Raw genomic sequence first — 6322 nt, forward strand, 5'->3', positions numbered from 1 at the left:
GGAGGAGCAGAGAGAGAGGGAGACACAGAATCGGAAACAGGCTCCAGGCTCCGAGCCATCAGCCCAGAGCCCGACGCGGGGCTCGAACTCACGGACCGCGAGATCGTGACCTGGCTGAAGTCGGACGCTTAACCGACTGCGCCACCCAGGCGCCCCCTGGAAATTTCATACAAATGGAACCATACAATATATGGTCCTTTGTGCCTGGCCTCTTTCACACAGCATAATGGTTAAAGGTTCATCCACGTTGCAGCTCGGATCAGGCCGCCATTCCTTTTTGTGGGTGAATAATATTCCACCATGTGGACACACACATTTTGTTCATCCATTCATCGGTTGAAAGACATTTAGGTTATTTCCATTTTTTGGCTGTTATAAATAATGCTCCTGGGAGCATCATGTACAGGTTTTGGGGTATATTCCCAGGAGTGGAATTGCTAGGTCATATGGTAACTCCATGGTTAACTTTTTGGGGAACTGTCCAACATTTTTGCATAGGTGCTGCATCATTTTGTAATTCTACCAGCAACACACACAAGAATTCCAGTTTCTCCTCATCTTTGCCAACAACTGTTATTTTCTGCGTTTTCCTCCTTTTTTTTTTTTTTGCAACCACTCGCCTTTCTTTTTAATGACTGTATATTTTACCACATTGGTTTACCATTGTTTACAGTTTGGGCCCTTAATTCACTGGACATTTTGATTGCCTGCATTTTCCCCCTCCAGTGATAAATATGGCTCTTTATAAATCTTGGCAATAAAGATTCTTTTCTTTCAGCTTACTTCCTGGAAGTATATTCCAGTGTGGGGTCACTAGGGTAATGACTATGAAGAGTTTTATAGGACTTCCTGGTGACAGCAACACATATTTCTTTATCCCCTCACAGTTCATTTAATTCAGTGAAAGCTTAACGAAGCCCCTCTCTTCCTCGCCGCTCACTGGGGGTGAGCAGCCATCTCCTACTTGGCATCAAGTAGGCCAAGTACTCGGCTGCCCTCAGACCTTTGGTGAGGCCTGAGATCATTAAAAAGAGGACCAAAAAGTTCATCCGGCACCAGTCAGACCGATCTGTCAAAATCAAGTGCGACTGGTGGTAACCCAGAGGCATTGACAATAGGGTACCCAGAAGTCGATGCCCAACACTGGTTATGGGAGCGTCAAGAAAGCCAAGCATGTGCTGCCCAGTGGCTTCTGGAAGTTCCTAGTCCACAACACCAGGGAGCTTGAAGTGCTGCTGATGCGCAGCAAATCTCACTGTGCAGGGATTGTCTACAATGTGTCCCCCCGGAGACCCGCGAAGCCGTGGTGGAAAGAACAGCCCAACTGTCCATCAGAGTCACCAGTCCTGATGCCAGGCTGCACGACGAAGAGAAGTGAATAGACAGCTCATATGCACATTGTGTTTATGTTAATAAAACCATAAAAGTACCAAGGCGGGGTTGGGGGGGGACTTACTGAGGACTTGCGGAGTACAAGGCATTATGCTAGGTTCCGGGGTTTACAGTTGTGGTCCTTACCCTCAAGGCACTCAGAATCCAGTAAGACAGATAAGACAATAGAAAATTTCTGGGGCGCCTGGGTGGCTCAGTCGGTTAAGCATCTGACTTCGGCTCAGGTCATGATCTCGCAGTTCGTGACTTCGAGCCCCCACGTCGGGCTCTGTGCTGTCACCCCAGAGCCCGCTTTGGATCCTCTGTTCCACCCCCCTCTCTGTCCCTCCCCAGCCCGTGCTCTCTCTCTCAAAAATAAATAAACATTAGGGGGTGCCTGGGTGCCTCAGTTGGTTAAGTGTCTGACTCTTGATTTCGGCTCAGGCCGTGATCTCACAGTTTCATGGGTTCAAGCCCTATGTCAGGCTCTGCGCTGACAGCATGGAGCCTGCTTAGGATTCTCTCTCTTCCATTCTCGCTACGCCTCCCCCGCTCAGGCTCACTTGCTCGCTCTCTCTCTCTCCCTCTCTTTCTCTCAAAATAAAGAAATAAACTTAAAAATAAATACACATTAAAAATAGAGAATTTATAACATGTAAGTGTGAAGAAAGAGGCATGTACAGTGAGAAGGGAAACAAAGGCAAGAGAAATGTAGCTGAAATTAAATCTCTTTACAGCCTGCAGCCCACTGATAGACACCTGAAACACACAGAGCGTGACCTTCCTCAAGCAACTCGTGCCTGCCTTACTTCCTTCATGGTTTTGTTTTATTAAAGACTAAAAGTAACCTTATCTTAACAGTAGCTAACCCCTCAAGGTCCTAAAAGCCTTGCTTTCAAGTTTCTTAGAGACCTACGCGATCCCTAACCCCCACTAACTTAAAAGTATATAATCAGTCCCTCCTCACAACCCCAGTGCAGCTCTTTCTGCCCGCAGGTCCTGTCCCCGTGCTTTAATAAAATCACCTTTTTGCACCAAAGAGGTCTCAAGAATTCTTTCTTAGCCATTTGCTCAAGAGCCCCATCACACAGGATGCTCTAGAAGCGCAGACAAACAGTGGGATCAAGCCCGTGTGTGTGTGTGTGTCTGTGTGTGTGTGTGTGTGTGTGTGTCTGTGTGTGTGTGTGTGTGTGTGTGTGTGTGTGTGTGTGAGTTAAGAGGAGTCAGAATAAAAACAGAATTCAGAGCAATCACGGGAGGAAGATGTTTCAAGGAAAGACAGCAGGCAGTGTAAGCCGATGAAAAGTCAGATAAGAAGTCTTAAAGAGTCTATCTGATTTAACAACAAAGTGAGGAGCCCCGAGGCAACCATTTCAGGAGAGCTGGTGAGGTTGGAAACCAGAGTGGAGAGGGTTGAGAGTGGGTGGGAGATTTGGAAGCAAGAGACAGCTTATGTTAATGAAAGCCTTGGGACAAGGGGTTTTACTGTTTTAGTTTGTTTTGACTTCTTTTTGATCAATACCTTAAAAGAATTCACGGGCAATTTAGTGGTTTCGAAATATTTTCCTGATGAAGCTTAACTTACTGTCTCGTCTTCATTGTAGCTAATCTGGGGTGGTAGAGTGTTTGCAAAGATGATTGCAATAATGCCCTCCCATTCTTCTGTGCAGGCCCCCTTGCCAGGTGACTTTGTCATTCCATCCATTAAGAAGTGAAATCTAGAGGCGTCTGTGTGGCTCAGTCGGGGTTAAGCATCCGACTTTGGCTCAGGTCATGATCTCACGGTTTGTGGGTTCGAGCCCCGCGTTGGGCTCTGTGCTGACAGCTCAGAGCCTGGAGCCTCCTTCGGATTCTGGGTCTCCTTCTCTCTCTGCAAGAAGTGAAATCTATTTTCCTTCCCACGAATCTGGGCTGGCCTTGTGATTTACTTTGTCCAGGAGAATGAGACAGAAGTGACACTGTGTGATTTCTGAGCCTAGGCTTTGAAAGGCCTTGCAGCTCCTACTTACCCCCTCTTGAAACAGCCCAGCTAAGCCCACTCCAAATTGCTGACCCACAGAATTATAAGCAAATAAAATGGCTGTTATTTTATTAAAAAAAAATTTTTTTTTTTGAACGTTTATTTATTTTTGGGACAGAGAGAGACAGAGCATGAACGGGGGAGGAGCAGAGAGAGAGGGAGACACAGAATCGGAAACAGCCTCCAGGCTCTGAGCCATCAGCCCAGAGCCCGACGCGGGGCTCGAACTCACGGACCGCGAGATCGCGACCTGGCTGAAGTCGGACGCTTAACCAACTGCGCCACCCAGGCGCCCCGAAATGGCTGTTATTTTAAGCTACTAGGTTTTGCATGATCTGTTATGTGGTGATAAATAAATTTTACATCTGCTTCACCTTTTATTTTCTTAGGGCACCTGGGGGGCTCAGTTGGTTAATCGTCCGACTCCGGCGCAGGTTATGATCTCACGGTTTGTAGTTCGAGCCCCGCGTCCAGCTCTGTGCTGACAGCTTAGAGCCTGGAGCCTGGTTCGGATTCTGTGTGTGTGTGTCTCTCTCTCTGCCTCTCCCCCACTCATGCTCTGTCTCTGTCTCTCTCTCTCAAATATAAATAAACATTAAAGAAAAAACCTTTTATTTTCTTGCAGCTTATGCCAACTGATACAGAATTTCATTATGAAAGACTATCATAGTATCATTAGTACACTTGAAGAGCTGTTTCTGTATCTCATCCTCTAGATTATTTATTTAAAATTTTTTTCCATTTATTTAGTTTTGAGAAACAGAGTGAGACAAAGCATGAGTGGGGGAGGGGCAGAGACAGAAGGAAACACAGAATCTGAAGCAGGCTCCAGGCTCTGTGCTGACCGCTTGCTCGGAGCAAGCGGTCAGCACAGAGCCTGATGTGGGGCTTGAACCCATGAACTGTGAGATCATGACCTGAGCCAAAGTCAGACACTCAACTGACTGAGGCACCCAGGCGCCCCTAGATTATTTATTTAAATGTTAAATCAACATCTATGAGATTTCAGAGTCTTTAGAAAGTTTAGTTTTGGTTCCAACCCTTTGTTTCCAATCTTCAAGTCAATTCTCTGAAACAAAATATCTCAAACTTTTAACAGTGCACTTTTCTTTTCTTTTTTTTTTTTTTAACGTTTATTCATTTTAAAAAAATTTTTTTTTAACGTTTATTGATTTTTGAGAGACAGAGAGACAGAGCGTGAGTGAGTGGGGGAGGAGCAGAGACAGAGGGAGACACAGAATCTGAAGCAGGCTCCAGGGTCTGAGCTGTTAGCACAGAGCCCAATGCGGGGCTTGAACACACTGACCACGAGATCATGACCTGAGCTAAAGTCGGACGCTTAACCGACTGAGCCAGCCAGGTGCCCCTAACAGTGAACTTTTTAAAGGGGGTGTGGTGGGAGGTGGGAAGAGAGAAACTTTGAAGAGCTAGGGCATTGGATGGTACTGGTCATTCACAAAATGCAGTAATGATGTATCGCTTGTATGGCATCCACGTTTTATTCCATTTTGCATCTCCATGGTCTATAATGGTATCTGTATTTGGCACATGGCTGGAGTGCAATAAGGATACAGGAGGAGATAACGAACTATTTCTACACATTGTTTCATATTTGTAAGCCTTGTTTCCTGAAAATAGAACCAGCTTCTGCTAGAGGTCTGGTCTAGCAGGCGGCACAGCCTTGGGTATATCAAGGAAGATCTCAAAGCCCTATGCAGTAGATATCTATGTTGACAACTATTGCCTGAACTCCTGCCCTAGATTTCTGGGGATTCTTACAGGAAAATGAATTACAGCAATATTCCCTTCTCTCTTGCTCCTCTTAGGTTTCTCTGCTAGTATCTTTCTCTTCCACGGAAAACTAAATAACTGTTGATCTCAACTCCAATGACTCAAAGTTTTAGGAAGACAAAAATGATCCTCAAAAATGGGGTGTCTTGTATGGCTCTATGTTCAAACTGAAATAATAATAATAATAATGAAAAGAATAGTGGTTATATTTGGTTGTATCTGCAGACCTGGCATTAGATGAAGCAAAAAGGAATAAGGAGATGGGGTGATGGCACTCTGGCTACCCATCTGAATGATTTGTACTTGGTTCACCTAGAGTTCTGCTTCCGTTCTAGTGCGATAACAATGGGGCGGGGGGATGTTTGTGTAGGAGGGGTATCAACTCTCTGCTTGGAAAATCAGATGCTGGGTCATTGCCAGAACTTCAAGAATGCTCAAAATAAGAGTTTGCCCACTATAAAATTTTGCCTGAGATCAATTTTTAAAAAAGATTTTATATTTAAGTAATCTCTACACCCAACATAGGGCTTGAACTCATGACCCCGAGAACAAGCGTTGCATGTTCCACCGACTGAGCCAGCCAGGTGCCCCTGCCTGATATCAGTTTTTTTTTTTTTTAAGTTTATTGATTTTTGAGAGAGAGAGAGAGAGAGAGAGAGAGAGAGAGTGAGCAGGGGAAAGGGCAGAGAGAGAGGGAGACAGAATTGCAAGCAGGATCCGCGATGTCAGCACAGGGCCCACTGAAGAGCTTGAACTCACGAAGGGTGAGATCAGGACCCGAGCTGAAGCTAAGAGTCGGATGCTTAACCCATTGAGCCACCCAGGTGCCCCTGAGATCAGTTTTTTAAAAATAACTCTTTTTATGTATAATAGCCATGCTCATGAATAATGGCTATAAAAGAATAATCATTCATCTCCAAAACAAAGAATGGTAAGTATGTAGAGAGTGTAAATAAATTACTAGACCTGTCATTTTATTCTTTAAAAAAAATTTTTTTTTTGACATTTATTTCTGAGAGACAGAGCGTGAGTGGGAGAGGGGCAGAGAGAGAGAGAGAGAGGGAGACAGAATCGGAAGCAGGCTCCAGGCTCTGAGCTGTCAGCACAGAGCCCAACACGGGGCTCGAACTCATGAACTGT

The 6322-nt window shown here is 45.2% G+C and overlaps 1 pseudogene; it reads left to right on the forward strand.

The window, feature by feature from the left end:
• The first annotated feature begins 226 nt into the window (after nucleotides 1-226).
• On the forward strand, nucleotides 227-1388 carry LOC121044514 (60S ribosomal protein L32-like; annotated as a pseudogene).
• The last annotated feature ends 4934 nt before the right edge of the window (nucleotides 1389-6322 follow it).

This window comes from Herpailurus yagouaroundi, unplaced genomic scaffold, assembly GCF_014898765.1.
Source record: "Herpailurus yagouaroundi ecotype Mexico unplaced genomic scaffold, PumYag 188, whole genome shotgun sequence".
Lineage (NCBI taxonomy): Eukaryota > Metazoa > Chordata > Mammalia > Carnivora > Felidae > Herpailurus > Herpailurus yagouaroundi.